The sequence below is a fragment of the Pristiophorus japonicus genome, chromosome X (assembly GCF_044704955.1).
Source record: "Pristiophorus japonicus isolate sPriJap1 chromosome X, sPriJap1.hap1, whole genome shotgun sequence".
Classification (NCBI taxonomy): domain Eukaryota; kingdom Metazoa; phylum Chordata; class Chondrichthyes; family Pristiophoridae; genus Pristiophorus; species Pristiophorus japonicus.
The window spans coordinates 36,500,532-36,524,918 of record NC_092010.1 but is presented as its reverse complement, the minus strand read 5'-3'; the positions used below and the strand labels follow the sequence as shown (position 1 = coordinate 36,524,918).

Genomic DNA, 24,387 nt, shown 5'->3' with positions numbered 1-24,387 from the left:
AATAAATCCCGGCCTTGCCAGCATTTATTCCCATGAACGAATAAAACAAAAGCATTGATTGATCCCCAAACTTTGCAATCACTGTTCTGGATGCATGTTGAGGGACTGGAAACCTTTGCAGTTACTTTATACCATCAGATTTGATGGTGCTAGTGAGTACTATTTATCATACCCAGCACTTTGGGACAAGCCTCCTTGCTGTGTGGTCAACTGTTTCTGTGCATTCCAGTGCAGTGCTGAGGGAGCGCTGCAGTGTCAGAGGGGCCGTCTTGTGGATGAGGCGCTAAACAGAGGCCCCTTCTGCTCTCCCAGGTGGATGTAAAAGATCCCATGGCACTATTTCAAAGAAGAGCAGGGGAGTTCTCCCCGGTGTCTTGGCCAATATTTATCCCTCAATCAACATCACTAAAAAAGCAGATTATCTGGTCATGATCACATTGCTGTTTGTGGGAGCTTGCTGTGCGCATTGGCTGCCATGTTTCCTACATTACAACAGTGACTACACGTCAAAAGTACTTCATTGGCTGTAAAGCACTTCGAGACATCCGGTGATCGGAAAAGGCGCAATATAAATGCAAGCCTTTCTATTTTCAGAAGAATGGAGAAAACTGATAGCTCCTTCTTCTGTAGGTATTGATTCATGCTGAGCTACAACTCTGTGGATTTTGGCTACCCTTCAGTCTCTCGATCAAGTGGTCATTCTTCATGTGTGAGACTAGACAGTGAACCTTGGCAGGATATTCAGTTGTGGGGAGCAGGAGGCAAGTTCTGTCCTTACATATACAATTCTATCCTCACACACACTTTCTAGCATGTGTGTAACCATTAGCAGATCAAACCGATTCAGGCTGGCCTGTAATTTAACGCCATGTTTTTTTCCCTTTCACTTTTCTTTCCTGCTCTCATTACGGTGCTGACTCATGCTCGAGTATTGTTACATGGCTGCTGAGTTCACCCAGTTGCTCACTGAACTGACCATTCCTCACTAAATTGGTAGAAATCTCTCGCAAAAAGTGCATAAGAAGAGTTTGTTATGTCTGTAATGCACTTATGAATGACTCCACGAGGCAATGTGTTGTACTCAAACTGTAGTGACCTTGGTCCTTTACTTGTAACTCCAGAGTGAGGCACAAGCATGGTGGGTGGCCTTTTATACTGGTCCCTGCACACCTATGCAGGTGACCCTCAGGTCTCCCACCGCAGTGCCCTCTGGTGGACAGCCTCTGCCACAGGGGCAGGAAACCCCGGTCTCCACCAGTTGCACCCTCTAGTGGTGACAGCATAGTATATACACAGTGTAAATCTTATTGATAGTACATCAGGTAACATGCCTCCATCTTATGCAACTATACAGTGACTACACAGAAAGTATAACTATAGTCTGCATATATAACATCACTCGCCCCCAAGTCCTTTGTGCCGATTACCTTTGCACTATGTGCTCTGGCTTAGCTCTCCCCAGACATAAGTGCCAATAGCCCTTGCACCTTGGCTGTGCTTTGGCTTGGCTCTCTCCCTGTTAACCCCCAAGTCCTTTTACCACAACGTTGGGTAGTGGTTACCAGTTTGGATGGTTCGATGATGCAGTGGAGGTTCCAGTGGGTTCTCGGTGTGGTCCATGTCCATGCGTGTGTCCATGGCTTCATACATCCACTTCCCGCCCACCCCCCCCCCCCCTCCCCAATAGCAAGATCATGCAGCAGGCCCGTTACATTAACATACAGGATCAGACACAGTTTAAGTACAAAGAAAGGAAGTTACAGTTTGTATCGTGACACCTTGGTTCAGTGACTTACATTCGTTACGTTTTGTGGTCGTGCACCAGGATTGGGTCGATTGCATTCATGGTTCAGGCATGGTCAGTACTGAGGTAGCAGGACAGACATGCGAGGACGCAGGTTCCAGAACAACCGGACAGGGTGCTAGTCGTCTGATAGTGGTGCTACGCCCCCTGCTAGTGGGGTGGGCTTGGTTCGCTCACCTAGCCAGGACTCAGGGCCTTTGCCGTTGCCTAGTGGTGGGCAGAGCCACAGATGTGTGTGGCTTCCCTGTCCTCCTTCGAGGGCTGCAGAGTCTTCTGCCTGCTCTCGAACGGTGTTGGGAACCTGGCTGTTCCAGGTCCCGTTTGGAGAACTCGTTGGTTCTGACCTTTCGCTCCCGGACATGGCCGAGGTAGTGACTGGGTCTGGGGGCTGTGCCGTCTCCACCCAGGTGGTGGGCAACGGCGGTCAACAGCACTTATTGGCGTCGTTTTTGTTTCCAGGTCCGTGGCGAATAGTACCATCGGGTGCCTGTAGCATGGGATAGATCTGGGGCGAGGTATCAGGATCAGTGCCTTCACCCTCCTGAGGTCGCTGGCCGATAACTTGTGGGGACACCTGTGGCAGGGCATCAGGATCAGCGCCTTTACCCTCCCAAATTTGCTCACTTGCTACTTTTGGGGACACTCTATTCCCGACATCTCGCAACAACATTTTCTTTACATTAGGAATGATACCGATGTCTCGCAACAACATTTTGTTCACAATCTTAATCGGTTCGTTACATTGATTGTCATACATACAATGTCTCTTTAAGTTCAGTTGGTTGCAGGTCTCCTTTAAGAGAACCCTGCTGGCTTTACCCCAATCAAATCCTTGGTTAGACACCACGTGTTTGTCCCTCAGCGTTGCACCTCGTTGTATTGCCGCAGCCATCTTTTTTCTTCAGTCACGCTGCACCTCGCTGCAGCAGGGACGCCATCTTGCCTCGGTCCTCGAGGTCGACTGCCTTGATCCTTCTCTCCCACGATTCTGCCACAAAAGTTGGAAGAGTGCCTGTGAATTCGATCTTCCTCCCCAGGAGTCCTGCCACTGGAGCCAGGAAGATACTTTTAGGTCGTTCTGGTCGGATCATTGCCACGCAGTCGTGATGGATGATCTGTGCATCAGGTGCTGCGCTGGTCTGTTCACGGGTGCCTGGCCCAAGCGAAGGTGAGGTTTTGCTCTGCCTCTGAGCATGGGGGACATCGATTGCTGGAGTGACGAGGTCTTCCCATTTCCACTGGATGTTCCCCATCCAGCTTCTTCCGAGTAGCATTAGACCATCACCTGCAACAATCCACAGAGGTAACTTGTGCATCACGCCATTATGGATTACACTTACCTCCGCACTACCAAAAACTGGGATCAGCTCCTTGGTGTAGGTGCGCAACTTTTCCTGTACTGGAACCAGCTCGGGGCATTTTTCGTTCCATAGCCTCTCAAAGGCATCCTGGCTCAATTCTGACTGGCTCGTTCTCGTGTCCACTTCCATGAACGCCGTTTATCTCGACTTCCATCTTCACTGGAGGACAATCGGTGGTGCAGGTATACACTCCATACACTTCTTCTTGGGGCTGAGCTGCCTCTCTGGCCAAATCATCATACTCCCCGCTGGATTCAAAGTCATCTACCGACTCCTCTGCTAGGCAGTGAGTCGTATTTCTTTTACACATACGCTGGAAGTGACCTTCGTGTTACAGGCTTTGCATACATACTCAGCAAACCGACATTGGTGAGCCCTATGGTTTCCTCCGCAACGCCAGCATGGTGCTACTTGATTGGCACCCCTCAGCGGACTTGGAGTTCTGGAACCCTGAGGTCTGTGCTCTCTGCCCTGAGCAGAGTCACGTTCTACACTCTTGCCTGTGAAAGACACCATACTGTGTACAGTACTTGCTGGGTTTGAGTCCACAGGATGAATAATTTGCTTGGTGCTGCAGGTCGAGGTCATGAACGCCTGACTGATGCTAATGGCCTTCTGCAGGTTGACTGTGGTTTCGGCAGATAATAGCTTGTGAAGGAGGCTCCCGTGGCCAATTCCCATAAGGAAGATGTCTCGCACTGCTTCGTTGAGGTGCGTGTCGAAATCACACAGTGCCGCACGTCTCCTGAGGTCGGCAACATATTTTGCAATCTCCTGGCCCTCAGGTCTGCGGTGAGTGTAGAATCTGTGCCTGGCCATGAGGATGCTCTGTTTTGGTTTTAGTTGGTCGCGAATTAGTTCAGTCAGCTCATCGTATGTCTTATCCTTGGCCTTCGTGGGTGCCAGCAAGTCCCTGACGAGGCGGTAGACCTCGGGTCCACAACTGGTCAGCAGTATAGCCTTGCGCTTCTCCACCAATGTGTCCGTCTCCCCTGCCAGGTCATTTGCCACGAAAAATTTGCTCGAGCCTTTCCGTAAAGGCATCCCAATCATCACCCTCTGCGAAGTCTTTTAGTGTGCCAACGGTAGTCATAATCACGTGAAAATCCGTATTCTCGTCGCCAGTTGTTGTGCCAGCAGTTAACGGGTATGATGTAATTGGCATCACGGAGACATGGCTCCAGGGTGACCAAGGCTGGGAACTCAACATCCAGGGGTATTCAACATTTAGGAAGGATAGGCAGAGAGGAAAAGGAGGCGGGGTGGCGTTGCTGGTTAAAGAGGAAATTAATGCAATAGTAAGGAGGGACAATAGCCTGTACGATGTAGAATCGGTATGGGTGGAGCTGCAGAATACCAAAGGGCAGAAAACGCTAGTGGGAGTTGTGTACAGACCACCAAACAGTAATAGTGAGGTTGGGGACAGCATCAAACAAGAAATAAGGGATGTGTGCAATAAAGGTACAGCAGTTATCATGGGCGACTTTAATCTACATATTGATTGGGCTAACCAAACTGGTAGCAATGCGGTGGAGGAGGATTTCCTGGAGTGTATTAGAGATGGTTTTCTAGGCCAATATGTCGAGGAACCAACTAGAGAGCTGGCCATCCTAGACTGGATGATGTGTAATGAGAAGGGACTAATTAGCAATCTTGTTGTGCGAGGCCCCTTGGGGAAGAGTGACCATAATATGGTACAATTCTTCATTAAGATGGAGAGTGACACAGTTAATTCGGAAACTAGGGTCCTGAATTGGCTAGAATAGACTGGCAAAGGATACTTAAAGGGTTGACGGTGGATAAGCAATGGCAAACATTTAAAGATCACATGGATGAACTTCAGCAATTGTACATCCCTGTCTGGAGTAAAAATAAAACGGGGAAGGTGGCTCAACTGTGGCTAACAAGGGAAATTAAGGATAGTGTTCAAACCAAGGAAGAGGCATATAAATTGGCTAGAAAAAGCAACAAACCTGAGGACTTGGAGAAATTTAGAATTCAACAGAGGAGGACTAAGGGTTTAATTAGGAGGGGGAAAATAGAGTACGAGAGGAAGCTTGCAGGTAACATAAAAACTGACTGCAAAAGCTTCTATAAATATGTGAAGAGAAAAAGATTAGTGAAGACAAACGTAGGTCCCTTGCAGTCGGATTCAGGTGAATTTATAATGGGGAACAAAGAAATGGCAGACCAATGGAACAAATACTTCGGGGTTCTGTCTTCACGAAGGAAGACACAAATAACCTTCCGAATGTACTAGGGGACAGTGGGTCTAGTGAGAAGGAGGAACTGAAGGATATCCTTATTAGGCGGGAAATTGTGTTAGGGAAATTGATGGGATTGAAGGCCGATGAATCCCCGGGGCCTGATAGTACTTAAGGAAGTGGCCCTAGAAATAGTGGATGCATTGGTGATCATTTTCCAACAGTCTATCGACTCTGGATCAGTTCCAATGGACTGGAGGGTAGCTAATGCAACACCACTTTTTTAAAAAGGAGGGAGAGAGAAAACGGGTAATTAGCCTGACATCAGTAGTGGTGAAAATGTTGGAATCAATCATTAAGGATGAAATAGCAGCGCATTTGGAAAGCAGCGACAGGATCGGTCCAAGTCAGCATGGATTTATGAAAGGGAAATCATGCTTGACGAATCGTCTGGAATTTTTTGAGGATGTAACTAGTAGAGTGGACAAGGGAGAACCAGTGGCTGTGTATTTGGACTTTCAAAAGGCTTTTGACAAGGTCCCGCACAAGAGATTGGTGTGCAAAATTAAAGCGCATGGTATTGGGGGTAATGTACTGACGTGAAAGCAGGAAAAGGGTACTGAGGGAATGATCAGCCATGATCTTATTGAATGGCGGTGCAGGCTCGAAAGACCGAATGGCCGACTCCTGCACCTATTTTCTATGTTTCTATGTCTGTAATACACTTATGAATGACTCCACTAGGCAATGTGTTGCACTCAAAAACTGTAGTGACCTTGGTCCTTCATTTGTAACTCCAGTGTGAGGCACAAGCATGGGTGTGCAGCCTTTTATACTGGGCCCTGCACACCTATGCAGGTGACCCTCAGGTCTCCCACCGCAGTGCCCTCTGGTGGACAGCCTCTGCCACAGGGGCAGGAAACCCCGGTCTCCACCAGTTGCACCCTCTAGTGGTGACAGCATAATATATACACAGTGTAAATCTTATTGATAGTACATCAGGTAACAAGTCTCCATCTTATGCAACTATACAGTGACTACACAGAGAGTATAATTATAGTCCGCATATATAATAGAGTTGGTGTGAGAGTAGAGACACTCCCATTAGTGTAATGGTCTTGTGGGGTTAGGGTAAAAGCTTGTGGCAAAATGGAGGGAGCTTCACTTTGTAGCTGGCTATGCTATATCTGAACTGGGATGCTTGATACTGGGTACCGAAAGCTCTTGTCAATCTATTTGAAGAGGACAAAGTTCACCAATTATAAATTGGATAACTTAAAGGCAAATGACAAATCATATTTCAGCACTTGTTTTCTAATAATGTTACAACCCCTTTCTGAAACACTGGTTTTGAACAGGTCTATGGGACCATTTTATTTCCATGCTCATTGGCTCCATCTAGTATTGTCAGTAAAAATAAAACGGGGAAGGTGGTTCAACCGTGGCTAACAAGGGAAATTAAGGATCGTGTTAAATCCAAGGAAGAGCCATATAAATTGTCCAGAAAAAGCAGCAAACCTGTGGACTGGGGGAATTTTATAATTCAGCAGAGGAGGACAAAGGGTTTAATTAGGAGGGGGAAAATAGAGTATGAGAGGAAGCTTGCTGGGAACATAAAAACTGACTGCAAAAGCTTCTATAGATATGAGAAGAGAAAAAGATTAGTGAAGACAAACGTAGGTACCTTGCAGTCAGATTCAGATGAATTTATAATGGGAAACAAAGAAATGGCGGACCAGTTAAACAAATACTTTGGTTCTGTCTTCATGAAGGAAGACACAAATAACTTTCTGGAAATACTAGGGGAGCGAGGGTCTAGTGAGAAGGAGGAACTGAAGGAAATCCTTATTAGGCGGGAAATTGTGTTGGGGAAATTGATGGGATTGAAGGCCGATAAATCCCTGGGGCCTGATAGTCTGCAACCCAGAGTACTTCAGGAATTGGCCCTAGAAATAGTGGATGCATTGGTGATCATTTTCCAACAGTCTATCGACTCTGGATCAGTTCCTGTGGACTGGAGAGTAGCTAATGTAACACCACTTTTTAAGAAAGGAGGGAGAGAGCAAATGGGTAATTATAGACCGGTTAGCCTGACATCAGTGGTGGGGAAAATGTTGGAATCAAATATTAAAGATGAAATAGCAGCGCATTTGGACAGGATCGGTCCAAATCAGCATGGATTTATGCAAGGGAAATCATGCTTGACAAATCTTCTATAATTTTTTAAGGATGTAACTGGTAGAGTGGACAAGGGAGAACCAGTGGATGTGGTGTATTTGGACTTTCAAAAGGCTTTTGACAAGGTCCCACACAAGAGATTGGTGTGCAAAATTAAAGCACATGGTATTGGGGGTAATGTACTGATGTGGATAGAGAACTGGTTGGCAGACAGGAAGCAGAGAGTCGGGATAAACGGGTCCTTTTCAGAATGGCAGGCAGTGACTAGTGGGGTGCCGCAGGGCTCAGTGCTGGGACCCCAGCTCTTTACAATATACATTAATGATTTAAATGAAGGAATTGAGTGTAATATCTCCAAGTTTGCAGATGACACTAAGCTGGGTGGCGGTGTGAGCTATGAGGAGGATGCTAAGAGGCTGCAGGGTGACTTGGACAGGTTAGGTGAGTGGGCAAACGCATGGCAGATGCAGTATAATGTGGATAAATGTGAGATTATCCACTTTGGTAGCAAAATCACGAAGGCAGAATATTATCTGAATGGTGGCAGATTAGGAAAAGGAGAGGTGCAACGAGACCTGGGTGTCATGGTTCATCAGTCATTGAAAGTTGGCATGCAGGTACAGCAGGCGGTGAAGAAGGCAAATGGTATGTTGGCCTTCATAGCTAGAGGATTTGAGTATAGGAGCAGGGAGGTCTTACTGCAGTTGTACAGGGCCTTAGTGAGGCCTCATCTGGAATATTGTGTTCAGTTTTGGTCTCCTAATCTGAGGAAGGACATTCTTGCTATTGAGGGAGTGCAGTGAAGGTTCACCAGACTGATTCCCGGGATGGCAGGACTGACATATGAGGAGAGACTGGATCGACTGGGCCTGTATTCACTGGAGTTTAGAAGGATGAAAGGGGATCTCATAGAAACATAAAATTCTGACGGGACTGGACATGTTAGATGCAGGAAGAATGTTCCCGATGTTGGGGAAGTCCAGAACCAGGGGACATAGTCTAAGGATAAGCCATTTAGGACTGAGATGAGGAGAAACTTCTTCACTCAGAGAGTTGGTAACCTGTGGAATTCCCTACCCTAGAGAGTTGTTGATGCCTGTTCATTGGATATATTGAAGAGGGAGTTAGATATGGCCCTTACGGCTAAAGGGATCAAGGGGTATGGAGAGAAAGCAGGAAAGGGGTACTGAGGTGAATGATCAGCCATGATCTCATTGAATGGTGGTGCAGGCTCGAATGGCCTACTCCTGCACCTATTTTCTATGTTTCTATGTTTCTATGTCAAATCACAATCAGGCTGTTCTTGCAGATCAAAGACATATTTCTACTTGTATGCTTCCAGAGTGAAAATTATGAATCAGTAGTTGGCCAGTGAGTTGCAATAAACAGACAAACTGTTTCATATTTTGCCAAATAACAAAGAAACACAATAGTTCCAACAGCCACTTTGCAATGGGCCACCCCTGTTAGAAGATGCACATATCCTGCCTGTTGTGTGTCACACATCCTGCAATGTCCCAGTTTTATATCACGACAATCTGTTAATAAGCTGGTAATCATCATCATAGGCAGTCCCTCGGAATCGAGGAAGACTTGCTTCCACTCTTAGCATGAGTTCTTAGGTGGCTGAACAGTCCAATACGAGAACCACAGTCGCTGTCACAGGTGGGACTGGTTGAAGGGAAGGGTGGGCGGGGAGCCTGGTTTGCCGCACACTCCTTCCACCGCCTGCGCTTGATTTCTGCATGCTCTTGGCGACGATACTCATGGAGCTCAGCGCCCACCCAGATGCACTTCCTCCACTGAGGGCGGTCTTTGGCAGGTGTCAGTGGGGATGTCGCACTTTATCAAGGAGGCTTTGAGGGTGTCCATGTAACGTTTCCTCTGCCCATCTTTGGCTCGTTTGCCGTGGACAAGTTCCAAGTAGAGCGTTTGCTTTGGGAGTCTCGTGTCTGGCATGCGAACTATGTGGCCTGCCCAGCAGAGCTGATCAAGTGTGGTCGCTGCTTCAATGCTGGGGATGTTGGCCTGGTTGAGGACGCTAATGTTGGTGTGTCTGTCCTCCCAGGGGATTTGTAGGATCTTGCGGAGACATCGTTGGTCCAGCGACTTGAGGTGTCTACTGTACATGGTCCATGTCTCTGAGCCATACAGGAGGGCGGGTATTACTATAGTCCTGTAGACCATGAGCTTGGTGACAGTATTGAGGGCCTGGTCTTCAAACACTCTTTTCCTCAGGCGGCCGAAGACTGCACTGGAGGCGGTGTTGGGTCTCGTCGTCAATGCCTGCTCTTGTTGATAGGAGGCTCCCAAGATAAGGAAAGTGGTCCACGTTTTCTAGGGCCGTGCCGTGGATCTTGATGACTGGGGGGCAGTGCTGTGCGTTGTGTCCGTTGTGCCCCGGAGGGGATGAAAGCTGCACTGTGACTCCGGGAGGAGCTCCTCGGCCACGGGGAGAAGACGGTTGAGGAGGACTCCAGCGACAACTTTCCTAGTGGCTGATAGCAGGGAGATTCCCCTGTAGTTGCCGCAGTCGGACTTGTCCCCTTTTTTAAAGATGGTCACGATCACTGCATCTCTAAGTGTCATGTATGTAGACCATGTATACTAACTGTTGTATATGGAGAAAGAACTGAACACTGTGAGCTCAAAGTAAAGTGTGACCTTAGTCTTTTATTGCAGGTCTCCAGAGTGCCTCTCCAACCTGTGAAGCCTCCTTAAATACTTGTGCTCCCAAGGGATTATGGGATCCCTTGGGACTCCAGGGGATGAGCCCTCTGGTGGCTGTACAGAGTAAATACAAGTCTACATATATAACAACACTCCCCCACCCCCGCAAAGTCAATCATGTAACTATTTTCAATGTGAGTCGATCTGGGGCCCTTCTTGCCCTGGTTGATCGTCCCGGTGTGAAAGCTGCTGTTGCTGAATAATTTATTGGGTCCTTGCTGGGCTGCTGTGCAGCTGGCCTTGCTGGGCTGCCTGGTGTGTTGGGTCCTGCTGGGCTGCTGTGGATGATGGGTTCTGCTTCGTGGTCAACCGTGGTGCCGGTTGCCACTGGTGTGTATGTTGGGGGATCAAAAAAGGTAGGGTCCAAGGTGGGTTGCTCAGGATAGTCCGTAAATCTGAGTTTGATTTGGTCCAAGTGTTTCCGGTGAATGAGTCCATTTGAAAGTTTGACCCGAAACACCCTGTTCCCGTCTTTGGCCACGACAGTGCCGGGAAGCCACTTGGGACCTTGTCCATAATTCAATACAAATACAGGATCATTGATTTCAATCTTGTGTGACACATTTGCGCTATCATGGTATGCACTTTGTTGAAGCCGCCTGCTCTCTACCCGTTCATGTAGATCAAGGTGAACTAACAAGAGCCTTGTCTTAAGTGCTCTTTTCATGAGCAGTTCAGCAGGTGGGATCCCAGTGAGTGAGTGGGGTCTTGTGCGGTAGCTAAGCAGGACTCGGGATAGGCGAGTCTGCAGTGAGCCTTCAGTTACCCTCTTCAAGCCTTGCTTGATGGTTTGCACTGCTCTCTCTGCCTGACCATTGTACGCTGGTTTAAACGGGGCAGATGTGACATGTTTGATCCTGTTACGGGTCATGAATTCTTTGAACTCAGCACTGGTAAAACATGGCCCGTTGTCGCTCACCAGGACATCCGGTAGGCCGTGTGTGGCAAACATGACCCGCAGGCTTTCAGTAGTGGCAGCGGACGTGCTGGCCGACATTATCTCACATTTAATCCACTTGGGGTACGCGTCTACAACCACGAGGAACATTTTACCCAAGAACGGGCCTGCATAGTCGACGTGTACCTTAGACCATGGTTTGGAGGGCCAAGACCATAAACTTAGCAGCGCCCCCCTGGGTACATTGCTTAACTGCGAGCATGTATTACATCTGTGAACACAGGACTCTAAGTCCGCATCGATACCGGGCCACCACATGTGGGATCTGGCTATCGCTTTCATCATTACGATGCCTGGGTGGGTACTGTGGAGGTCATTGATGAAGGTATCTCTGCCCTTCTTGGGGACCACTACTCGATTGCCCCACAGAAGGCAGTCTGCCTGTATGGACATTTCATCTTTGCGCCGCTGGAACGGCTTTATCTCTTTCTACATTTCCACTGGGATACTGGACCAGCTCCCTTGAAACACACAGCTTTTAACTAGAGATAATAAGGGGTCCTGGCTTGTCCACGTTTTGATCTGCCGGGCAGTGACGGGTGATTGCTCACTCTCAAATGCTTCCATAACCATGGCTCGATCTGCGGGCTGCGCCATTTCCACCCCCCGTGGTGGGCAATGGCAGCCTACTGAGAGCATCGGCGTAGTTTTCTGTGCCTGGCCTGTGGCAGATGGCGTAGTTGTATGCGGACAACGTGAGCGCCCATCTCTGGATGCGGGCTGATGTGTTGGTATTTGTCCCTTTAGTCTCGGAGAACAGGGATATAAGTGGCTTATGGTTTCCAATTTGAATTTTAGCCCAAACGGGTGCTGATGCATTTTCTTTACCCCATAGACACATGCCAACGCTTCTTTCTCAATCATGTTGTCAGCTCTCTCAGCCTTAGACAGACTCCTGGATGCATAAGCAACCGGTTGCAGTTTCCCAAAATCATTAGCTTCTTGCAATGCACACCCGACGCCATATGACGACGCATCATAGAAACATAGAAACATAGAAAATAGTTGCAGGAGTAGGCCATTCGGCCCTTCGAGCCTGCACCGCCATTCAATGAGTTCATGGCTGAACATGCAACTTCAGTACCCCATTCCTGCTTTCTCGTCATACCCTTTGATCCCCCTAGTAGTAAGGACTACATCTAACTCCTTTTTGAATATATTTAGTGAATTGGCCTCAACAACTTTCTGTGGTAAAGAATTCCACAGGTTCACAATTCTCTGAGTGAAGAAGTTTCTCCTCATCTCGGTCCTAAATGGCTTACCCCTTATCCTTAGACTGTGACCCCTGGTTCTGGACTTCCCCAACATTGGGAACATTCTTCCTGCATCTAACCTGTCTAAACCCGTCAGAATTTTAAACATTTCTATGAGATCCCCTCTCATTCTTCTGAACTCCAGTGAATACAAGCCCAGTTGATCCAATCTTTCTTGATATGTCAGTCCCGCCATCCCGGGAATCAGTCTGGTGAACCTTCGCTGCACTCCCTCAATAGCAAGAATGTCCTCCCTCAAGTTAGGAGACCAAAACTGTACACAATACTCCAGGTGTGGCCTCACCAAGGCCCTGTACAACTGAAGTAACACCTCCCTGCCCCTGTACTCAAATCCCCTTGCTATGAAGGCCAACATGCCATTTGCTTTCTTAACCGCCTGCTGTACCTGCATGCCAACCTTCAATGACTGATGTACCATGACACCCAGGTCTCGGTGCACTTTCCCTTTTCCTAATCTGTCACCATTCAGATAATAGTCTGTCTCTCTGTTTTTACCACCAAAGTGGATAATCTCACATTTATCCACATTATACTTCATCTGCCATGCATTTGCCCACTCACCTAACCTATCCAAGTCACTCTGCAGCCTCATAGCATCCTCCTCGCAGCTCACACTGCCACCCAACTTAGTGTCATCCGCAAATTTGGAGATACTACATTTAATCCCCTCGTCTAAATCATTAATGTACAATGTAAACAGCTGGGGCCCCAGCACAGAACCTTGTGGTACCCCACTAGTCACTGCCTGCCATTCTGAAAAGAACCCATTTACTCCTACTCTTTGCTTCCTGTCTGCCAACCAGTTCTCAATCCACGTCAGCACACTACCCCCAATCCCATGTGCTTTAACTTTGCACATTAATCGCTTGTGTGGGACCTTGTCAAAAGCCTTCTGAAAGTCCAAATACACCACATCAACTGGTTCTCCTTTGTCCACTCTACTGGAAACATTCTCAAAAAATTCCAGAAGATTTGTCAAGCATGATTTCCCTTTCACAAATCCATGCTGACTTGGACCTATCATGTCACCTCTTTCCAAATGCGCTGCTATGACATCCTTAATAATTGATTCCATCATTTTACCCACTACCGATGTCAGGCTGACCGATCTATAATTCTGTTTTCTCTCTCCCTCCTTTTTTAAAAAGTGGGGTTACATTGGCTACCCTCCACTCCGCAGGAACTGATCCAGAATCAATGGAATGTTGGAAAATGACTGTCAATGCATCCGCTATTTCCAAGGCCACCTCCTTAAGTACGCTGGGATGTAGACCATCAGGCCCTGGGGATTTATCGACCTTCAATCCCATCAATTTTCCCAACACAATTTCCCGACTAATAAGGATTTCCCTCAGTTCCTCCTTCTTACTAGACCCTCTGACCCCTTTTATATCCGGAAGGTTGTTTGTGTCCTCCTTAGTGAATACCGAACCAAAGTACTTGTTCAATTGGTCTGCCATTTCTTTGTTCACAGTTATGACTTCCCCTGATTCTGACTGCAGGCGACCTACGTTTGTCTTTACTAACCTTTTTCTCTTTACATATCTATAGAAGCTTTTGCAGTCCATTTTAATGTTCCCTGCAAGCTTCCTCTTGTACTCTATTTTCCTTGCCCTAATCAAACCCTTTGACACTAAGTTGGGTGGCTGTGTGAGCTGCGAGGAGGATGCTATGAGGCTGCAGAGCGACTTGGATAGGTTAGGTGAATGGGCAAATGCATGGCAGATGAAGTATAATGTGGATAAATGTGAGGTTATCCACTTTGGTGGTAAAAACAGAGAGACAGACTATTATCTGAATGGTGACAGATTAGGAAAAGGGGAGGTGCAACGAGACCTGGGTGTCATGGTACATCAGTCATTGAAGGTTGGCATGCAGGTACAGCAGGCGGTTAAGAAAGCAAATGGCATGTTGGCCTTCATAGCGAGGGGATTTGAGTACAGGGGCAGGGAGGTGTTGCTACAGTTGTACAGGGCTTTGGTGAGGCCACACCTGGAGTATTGTGTACAGTTTTGGTCTCCTAACCTGAGGAAGGACATTCTTGCTATTGAAGGAGTGCAGCGAAGGTTCACCAGACTGATTCCCGGGATGGCGGGACTGACCTATCAAGAAAGACTGGATCAACTGGGCTTGTATTCACTGGAGTTCAGAAGAATGAGAGGGGACCTCATAGAAACGTTTAAAATTCTGACGGGGTTAGACAGGTTAGATGCAGGAAGAATGTTCCCAATGTTGGGGAAGTCCAGAACCAGGGGACACAGTCTAAGGATAAGGGGTATGCCATTTAGGACCGAGATGAGGAGGAATTTCTTCACCCAGAGAGTGGTGAACCTGTGGAATTCTCTACCACAGAAAGTTGTTGAGGCCAATTCACTAAATATATTCAAAAAGGAGTTAGATGAAGTCCTTACTACTAGGGGGATCAAGGGGTATGGCGAGAAAGCAGGAATGGGGTACTGAAGTTGCATGTTCAGCCATGAACTCATTGAATGGCGGTGCAGGCTAGAAGGGCCGAATGGCCTACTCCTGCACCTATTTTCTATGTTTCTATGTTTCTATGTCCTCCTCTGCTGAGTTCTAAATTTCTCCCAGTCCCCGGGTTCGCTGCTATTTCTGGCCAATTTGTATGCCACTTCCTTGGCTTTAATACTATCCCTGATTTCCCTTGATAGCCACGGTTGAGCCACCTTCCCTTTTTTATTTTTATGCCAGACAGGGATGTACAATTGTTGTAGTTCATCCATGCGGTCTCTAAATGTCTGCCATTGCCCATCCACTGTCAACCCCTTAAGTATCATTCGCCAATCTATCCTAGCCAATTCACGCCTCATACCTTCAAAGTTACCCTTCTTTAAGTTCTGGACCATGATCTCTGAATTTACTGTTTCATTCTCCATCCTAATGTAGAATTCCACCATATTATGGTCACTCTTCCCCAAGGGGTCTCGCACAACAAGATTGCTAATTAATCCTCTCTCATTACACAACACCCAGTCTAAGATGGACTCCCCACTAGTTGGTTCCTCGACATATTGGTCTAGAAAACCATCCCTTATGCATTCCAGGAAATCCTCCTCCACCGTATTGTTTCCAGTTTGGTTAGCCCAATCTATATGCATATTAAAGTCACCCATGATAATTGCTGCACCTTTATTGCATGCACCCCTAATTTCCTGTTTGATGCCCTCCCCAACATCACTACTACTGTTTGGAGGTCTGTACACAACTCCCACTAGCGTTTTCTGCCCTTTGGTATTCCGTAGCTCCACCCATACCGATTCCATATCATCCAAGCTAATGTCTTTCCTTACAATTGCATTAATTTCCTCTTTAACCAGCAACGCCACCCCGCCTCCTTTTCCTTTCTGTCTATCCTTCCTAAATGTTGAATACCCTTGGATGTTGAGTTCCCAGCCTTGGTCACCCTGGAGCCATGTCTCCGTGATGCCAACCACATCGTATCCGTTAATGCTATTGTCATGTATTCAACCAGCATTGTAACCCATGTATAAACTGACCTAAGTTGTACACCGTGAGAACACTGACCACTAGGTGGGAAACACTCCTAACCTGGACCTTCAGGTATAAAAGGGGAAGCTCCACCCACCTTCATCACTTGAGTGCTAAGGAATAAAGGACAGGTCACAGACTGACCTTCTCTCAAGCATGGGCCTCGTGTTCATTTATACTGTGTAGTAAGGACGTATCAGCTATCTGCACAGTTAATTCGACCACCTTACTCCTCGCATTGAGGCACAGAGCCTTCAGGCTTGCCTTTTCAACACACTTTGACCCTTTAGAATTTTGCTGTAAAGTGGCCCTTTTTGTTTTTTGCCTTGGGTTTCTCTGCCCTACACTTTTACTCATCTCCTTTCTGTCTTTTGCTTCTGTCTCCATTTTGTTTCCCTCTGTCTCCCTGCATTGGTTCCCATTCCCCTGCCCTATTAGTTTAACTCCTCCCCAACAGCACAAGCAAACACTCCTCCTTGGACATTGGTTCCGGTCCTGCCTAGGTGCAGACCGTCCGGTTTGTACTGGTCCCACTTCCCCCAGAACCGATTCCAATGCCCCAGGAATTTGAATCTCTCCCTGCTGCACCACTGCTCATTTTAAAGGAGGCCAGCAACCCGCCATTTTTGAATGAACTGCTTGAAATTGGTAACCAATGTAAAAATCCAGCTGCAACGAGCAAAATGTTGTTGAGTGATGTTGGGTGCAAATTCCAATCAGCCCCCAATGTAGCGGGCGAACACCTAACGGTCGCATACAGGTCCAGTGGGCTACCCAATGCTGTAGCCTGCGTCCCCGGGACCAGAACGATGTATCATAAAGTGTCCCCGCAGCTGACAGAAGTAGACAAGCCGCAGAGTAAATGATCCCCGGAGAGCAGAGGCACCGGTAGCAATACCCTGCCTCAGATCGGTTTAACATTGCAGGCACCCAATGGCATGAACCGCCATGGGCCAGAAACAGTAAACTGCGCCTATGCTCGCAGTCGGCTACTGTCACCCACCACCCGGGTGGAAAAGGCGCAGCCCACAAACCCACTCGCCACCACGGCAATGCCCAAGAGCGAAGGGTCACCCGCAACAGCTCCTCCGAATGGGACCTGGACCAGCCAGGATCCCAAACTAGAGAGTGCTCACAACGGTGCCCTCAAGGAAAGCGAGTCAGCTGTCCCCTGCAAACTGCTAGACAAGATGAGGCAGCCCCACCGTCGATTCGACAAAACGCTCACTATCTCAGACCGCTTCCCAGGGTGCAGCAGCGACACTGTGCAAACGAAAAGGACAGGGAGGTCACAGACACATCAGCTGTCTTTGGGCCTGCCCGACACTAGGAGTAACGGCAAGAGCCCTGAGCTCCAGCAACTCGAGGAAAATAAGCTCACCTCGCCCACAGACCCACTAGCATGGGGCACTGCGCCACCACCAGACGGCCCGGATCTCATCCGGCCGTGCTGGAACTAGACTGTCCTTGTGTACCTGTACTGATATACCTGTACTGATCATGTAAATGTACCACACAAGAAGAAACACAACTGTAATCCACCCAACAAATGTACCAAGATGTAAATGTAAAACCCATGTGATGAACTTGAATGCAAATTGATTGTAACGGGCCATTAGCATGATCTCTGTGTGGGGGGGAGAATGGAGTCGTCATGGACTCACAACCAGAAACCACTGGGACCTCCACTGGCAACAAATCTCACTACCAACCCACCCAAGCTAGAAGTGACCCTCCAATGGTCAACCAGGAAGAGCAAAGCCCAGGTCACCATCAATGTACGAGTCAATTTGCATTAAAGACTTGGGGGGAAGTGATGTCATGTATGTAGACCATGTATACTAACTGTTTAGGTACATAAGGTGTGCCACCAGAGGACACTGCGGTGGGAGACCTGAGGGTCACCTGCATAGGTGTGCAGGGCCCAGTATAAAAGGCTGCCCACCATGCTTGTGCCTCACTCTGGAGTTACAATAAATGGGACTAAGGTCACAACAGCTCAAGTACAATACTAGACCTCATGGAGTCATTCATAAGAGTATTAAAGACATAACACTAAGATCTCCCGGCATGCTCTCCTCCCTCCAGATGAGAGAGATGAGGTCATGTATTCGCGCCAGCAGTGCCTCTCCGCCATACTTCAGTGTCTCAGCAGGGATTCCATCCGCTCCCGTAACCTTGTTTTTGAGCTGTCTTATGGCTTTTTCTACCTTGTGCAGTGTTGGGGTTTCACTGTGGTGGTAGCATGCTGCGGAATGGCGTTGAGAACACTCGAGTCAAAGGCAGAGTCTCGATTGAGGAGATCTTCGAAGTGCTCCTTCCAGCGGGCCCTGACTGCCTCGATGTCCTTGATTTTATAGCACGACAATCTGTTAATAAGCTGGTAATATAAAACCAGTAAATACTTTTTTTCTTCTTTGCTCTCATTTCCTTGTAGATTACCAACTTTCTTTTCCTGTATTTATTGTTATGCAGGAATTCCCAAAGAGATGCGATCACTGTCAATCGCAAACAAGGTATCTCATGAGTTCACCCTTGTGATTCCCTACATGACAGGTCCCCGATCACTACTGGCCTATCAGGAGAAGGTTCCAAGTGAAAACATCTCCCCATAAGGAGGGGAAACCAGAGGGAAGCTGCCTGTCCTCCCAACTGGGAGAACAATACATGACATGAGAACCTAAAAGAGGCAGAAAAGCAGTTAACAAAAATAGAGGATAAAATTGATTTATTTTTGATTAATTTTGTTGATTATACAACAGTAAGTGAATCAACCAGCAAAGAAAGGCTTTATCGTTAAGCGGTTCGGGTTCTAATTCATTTTCTCACTTGATATTAATTCAATTGAGGGACCCTTGATTACGTCATAAACTGAGAGAGCAAAGCTTCAATATAAACAGATCCCTGAGATTGAATTACAGGTATTTATTTTATATATATTTATATTAAAGGAAAAGTTCATTCACTGCCACTTCATTTTAATGATATAAAAAGAGATACAAGAGGAGCTGTTTCATAGGGACAGTGAAAACCCAATTATCTCAGTTAATAAAAATCACAACGATCTTCCTAGCCTACCTGGAATAACAGGATTGAAGGGATCCCTTAGTGTTACCGCTACTATTCCACTGAAAGAAATGAGCAATGTGGGACAGAGTGAGGCCCAGTGATAATGGCTGAAGTTGGGGTAGGGGTAGGCCAATACCTAGCAGCAGGAGAGAAATGGATGCCTGGCGTATTCAAAGGATAGAGACCTGCCACCACAGAGGCAGCTGGGATACAGCACCGTTCATAGGGTCTTGGGACCTGGGACCACTCAGGGGAACCTGGGATCTGGCAGAGCTCAGGGGCAAGTTTAGAACCTGACATATGGGGGGATCTGGCAATACATAGAAATGGGTGGTTCTGGCACCTGGCAGCACTATGCTGGGTGTTGGCTGCTGCCCGCTTGATTGGCACCCCATCCATCACCTTCAACATTCACTCCCTCCATCACCGGCACACCGTGTCTGCAGTGTGTACCATCTACAAGATGCACTGCAGCAACTCACCAAGGCTTCTTTGGCAGCACCTCCCAAACCTGCGACCTCTACCACCTAGAAGGACAAGTGCAGCAGGTGCCTGGGAACACCACCACCTTCACGTTCCCCTCCAAGTCACATAACATCCTGACTTGGAAATATATCAGCCATTCCTTCATTGTCGCTGGGTCAAAATCCTGGAATTCCCTATCTAACAACACTGTGGGAGCACCTTCACCACAAGGACTGCAGCGGTTCAAGAAAGCAACTCACCATCACCTTCTCAAGGGGCAATTAGGGATGGGCAATAAATGCCGGCCTTGCCAGCAACGCTCACATCCCGTGAATTAGTTTTTTTTTTAAATCAGCACTTGGGCAGGTGTTTGACAAACTTTGAAGGAACCTGGTGCCTGTGTTCACTCCTTCTGCCTTTTGTTTTGTGCCAAGTGAGAGCACTTCTGATAGAAAGAAAGAAACACAGAAACTCTTGGAGAGGGTGCAGAGGAGATTTACTGGAATGGTACCAGGGATGAGGGGCTTCAGTTATGTGGCGAGACTCAAGAAGCTAGGATTGTTCTCCTTAGAGCAGAGAAGGTTAAGGGGAGATTTAATAGAGGTGTTCAAAATTATGAAGGGATCGAGTAGTTTCCACTAGCAGGAGGGTCGGTAACCAGAGGACACAGATTTAAGATAATTGGCAAAGAACCAGATGGGAGATAAAGAAAACACTTTTTATACAGGGAGTTGTTGTGATCTGGAATCCACTATCTGAAAGGGTGTTGGAAGCAGATTCAATAGTAACTTTCAAAAGGCAATTGGATATATACTTGAAGTGGAAACATTTGTAGGACTGTGGGGAAAAGGCAGGGGAGTGGGACTAATTGGATAGCTCTACCAAAGAGCCGGCACAGGCACGATGGGTCTATTATTCTAAGTTGGTAATTCGTACAGTTCAACTTTATTTCCAAAATCTCCATTGCCAAAGGAAATAAATAAAATTGGGTTGCACAACCTTAACTAACTTTCTTTCTTTCAACACTGGAGAGTGAGGCAGCATGTAAATTGCCAGAGGTTGCAAACAGGTAAAGCATCTTCTGAGTCTGGGAAATATCAGTAGGAAAGCCCAGGTAAAGAGTACGAAGTCAATTCTCAGGCTGAAAAGAGCTGAGCAAAGTTACCTCAGGGATTTCTAAGATAAAATGACTAGATTTATGGCTAAATTTAATGATTTCTTTCAGGATTATTTCATATGTTCATGACGTTAAAAGCTTAACATTTAGTCAGTGGCTGGAAAATCATTATGGTTGCCAAAAGGGGGAAATATTTTGATGATTCGATTGGTTGTTAGTTGGCCTACATATTTGAGCAATCAGCATTGTTCAGTTAACAGTGATTTATGTATATTCGAGGGTAGATTTTTTCAGCCCCTTATGGCAGTGCAAGTTTGGCTGGACGGTCTTGCCACCTGCCTTAGGCTTGCACCCAAGCACTGGAGGACATTTGAGAGTCAGAGCTTTGGTGGGCATCTGGCAGTGTTTCTGCCCCCTCTTAGGTGGGTTGGGGGGGGGGGGGGAAAGAGAGGAAGGGACTTAATGTGGTGCCAGGAGCATACCACTGCAAGGTACAGCGCGAGCCGGTCCGGGAGGGCGACGGCTGTGAAGAGGGCGACTGGATTGGACGTTACCATAACCCAGATCGATAATTGGAGCGTGGGCAGGTACAGCAAGAGCGGCGAGGTCGGGGCGAAGGAGCAGCGAGAGATTGCAGAGCGGTGTGATCGGGGCCCAGGAGAGACGAGGGCCCAGGGGCAGCACGGGCCAGCCCACACTGCGATATGTGTACGCACTACATCTGTGCAGCAGACACTCCAGTCGTCTTGGTGTGTTTGCTAGTGCTGTTGGGGAGGGGTTAAACTAATATGGCAGGGGATGGGAACCTATGCAGGGAGACAGAAGGAAGTAAAATAGGGGCAGAAGCAAAAGATATAAAGAAGAAAAGTAAAAGTGGAGGGCAGAGAAACCCAAGGCAAAAATCACATTGCAGCAAGATTCTAAAAGGACAAAGTGTGTTAAAAAAGACAAGCCTGAAGGCTCTGTGCCTCAATGTGAGGAGTATTCGTAATAAGGTGGACGAATTAACTGCACAGGCAGCAATTAATGAATATGATATAATTGGCATCACGGAGACATGGCTCCAGGGTGACCAAGGTTGGGAACTCAACATCCAGGGGTATTCAACATTCAGGATGGATAGATAGAAAGGAAAAGGAGGTGGGGTAACGTTGCTGGTTAAAGAGGAAATTTAGGCAATAGTAAGGAAGGACATTAGCTTGGGTGATGTGGAATCTGTATGGGTGGAGCTGCGAAATACCAAAGGGCAGAAAATGCTAGTGGGAGTTGTGTACAGACCATCAAACAGTAGTAGTGAGGTTGGGGACAACATCAAACAAAAAATTAGGGATGCATGCAATAAAGATACAGCATTTATTGTGGCCGAATTTAATCTACATATAGATTGGGCTATACTGGTAGCAATACGATGGAGGAGGATGTCGAGGAACCAACTAGAGGGCTGGCCATCCTAGACTGGGTGATGTGTAATGAGAAGGGACTAATTAGCAATCTTGTTGTGCGAGGCCCCTTGGGGAAGAGTGACCATAATATGGTAGAATTCTTTATTAAGATGGAGAGTGACACAGTTAATTCAGAGACTAGGGTCCTGAACTTAAGGAAAGGTAACTTCGATGGTATGAGACGTGAATTGGCTAGAATAGACTGGCAAATGATACTTAGAGGGTTGACGGTGGATAGGCAATGGCAAACATTTAAAGATCACATGGATGAACTTCAACAATTGTACATCCCTGATTGGAGTAAAAATAAAACGGGGAAGGTGGCTCAACCATGGCTAACAAGGGAAATTAAGGATAGTGTTAAATCCAAGGAAGGCATATAAATTGGCCAGAAAAAGCAGCAAACCTGAGGCCTGGGAGAAATTTAGAATTCAACAGAGGAGGACAAAGGGTTTAATTAGGAGTGGGTAAATAGAGTATGAGAGGAAGCTTGCTGGGAACATAAAAACTGACTGCAAAAACTTCTATAGATATGTGAAGAGAAAAAGATTAGTGAAGACAAACGTAGGTCCCTTGCAGTCAGATTCAGGTGAATTTATAATGGGGAACAAAGAAATGGCAGACTAGTAGAACAAATACTTTGGTTCTGTCTTCATGAAGGAAGACATAAATAACCTTCCGAACGTACTAGGGGACCGAGAGTCTAGTGAGAAGGAGGAACTGAAGGATATCCTTATTAGGCGGGAAATTGTGTTAGGGAAATTGATGGGATTGAAGGCCGATGAATCCCCGGGGCCTGATAGTCTGCATCCCAGAGTACTTAAGGAAGTGGCCCTAGAAATAGTGGATGCATTGGTGATCATTTTCCAACAGTCTATCGACTCTGGATCAGTTCCTATGGACTGGAGGGTAGCTAATGTAACACCACTTTTTAAGAAAGGAGGGAGAGAGAAAACAGGGAATTATAGACCGGTTAGCCTGACACCAGTAGTGGGGAAAATGTTGGAATCAATTATTAAAGATGAAATAACAGCGCATTTGGAAAGCAGTGACAGGATCAGTCCAAGTCAACATGGATTTATGAAAGGGAAATCATGCTTGACAAATCTTCTGGAATTTTTTGAGGATGTAACTAGTAGAGTGGACACGGGAGAACCAGTGGATGTGGTGTATTTGGACTTTCAAAAGGCTTTTGACAAGGTCCCACACAAGAGATTGGTGTGCAAAATTAAAGCACATGGTATTGGGGGTAATGTATTGACTGGATAGAGAACTGGTTGGAAGACAGGAAGCAGAGAGTTGGGATAAACGGGCCACAGGCAGTGACTAGTGGGGTGCCGCAGGGCTCAGTGCTGGGACCCCAGCTATTTACAATATTCATTAATGATTTAAATGAAGGAATTGAGTGTAATATCTTCAAGTTTGCAGATGACACTAAAGTGGGTGACGGTGTGAGCTGTGAGGAGGACGCTAAGAGGCTGCAGGGTGACGTGGACAAGTTAGGTGAGTGGGCAAATGCATGGCAGATGCAGTATAATGTGGATGAATGTGAGGTTATCCACTTTGGGGGCAAAAACATGAAGGCAGAATATTATCTGAATGGCAGATTAGGAAAAGGGGAGGTGCAACGAGACCTGGGTGTCATGGTACATCAGTCATTGAAAGTTGGCATGCAGGTACAGCAGGTGGTGGAGAAGGCAAATGGTATGTTGGCCTTCATAGCGAGGGGATTTGAATATAGGATCAGGGAGATCTTACTACAGTTGTACAGGGACTTGGTGAGGCCTCACCTGGAATATTGTGTTCAGTTTTGGTCTCCTAATCTGAGGAAGGACGTTCTTGCTATTGAGGGAGTGCAGCGAAGGTTCACCAGACTGATTCCCGGGATGGCCGGACTGACATATGAGGAAAGACTGGATCGACTGGGCCTTTATTCAGTGGCGTTTAGAAGGATGAGAGAGGATCTCATAGAAACATATAAAATTCTGACGGGACTGGACAGGTTAGATGCAGGAAGAATGTTCCCGATGTTGGGCAAGTCCAGAACTAGGGGACACAGTCTTAGGATAAGGGGCAAGCCATTTAGGACTGAGATGAGGAGAAACTTCTTCACTCGGAGACTTGTTAACCTGTGGAATTCCCTACCGCAGAGAGTTGTTGATGCCAGTTCGTTGGATATATTCAAGAGGGAATTAGATGTGGCCCTTATGGCTAAAGGGATCAAGGGGTATGGAGAGAAAGCAGGAAAGGAGTACTGAGGTGAATGATCAGCCAT

At 47.0% G+C, this 24,387-nt stretch overlaps 1 protein-coding gene across 2 annotated transcripts in view; it reads left to right on the top strand.

Moving 5' to 3' along the window:
- Positions 1–24,387, top strand: part of LOC139240985 (STE20/SPS1-related proline-alanine-rich protein kinase-like) — a 102,804-nt gene that overhangs the window by 12,907 nt on the left and 65,510 nt on the right. Inside the window, exon 1 of one of the 2 annotated variants that reach the window (XM_070869632.1) lies at positions 23,545–23,615. The exons of the other annotated variant lie outside the window; for it this stretch is intronic. The gene's annotated coding sequence lies outside the window, so the exon portion shown is untranslated. Of the gene's footprint in view, positions 1–23,544; positions 23,616–24,387 lie in introns of those variants that run through there. 2 annotated transcript variants of the gene reach the window in all.